Below are 202 nucleotides of genomic sequence, written 5' to 3' on the forward strand. Positions count from 1 at the left end.
AGATTTCCCGAAAAATCCACTCCCGAGTGGTCCTTCTTGTCAATTTATCTCGCAAGGCGGAAAAAACAAAAACGAGTGGTGCAACACGAGGACTTCCCAGGAGGTCACCCATCCTAGTACTACTCTCGCCCAAGCACGCTTAACTGCGGAGTTCTGATGGGATCCGGTGCATTAGTGCTGGTATGATCGCACCCATCAAACT

The 202-nt window shown here is 50.0% G+C and overlaps 1 non-coding gene across 1 annotated transcript; it reads right to left on the reverse strand.

The window, feature by feature from the left end:
* Positions 1 to 75: 75 nt before the first annotated feature.
* On the reverse strand, positions 76 to 194 carry LOC118346025. Its single transcript, XR_004799437.1, has one exon. It is a non-coding gene; the product is annotated as a 5S ribosomal RNA (ribosomal RNA).
* Between the last annotated feature and the right edge of the window lie 8 nt (positions 195 to 202).

This window comes from Juglans regia, unplaced genomic scaffold (genome assembly GCF_001411555.2).
Source record: "Juglans regia cultivar Chandler unplaced genomic scaffold, Walnut 2.0 Scaffold_6286, whole genome shotgun sequence".
Lineage (NCBI taxonomy): Eukaryota > Viridiplantae > Streptophyta > Magnoliopsida > Fagales > Juglandaceae > Juglans > Juglans regia.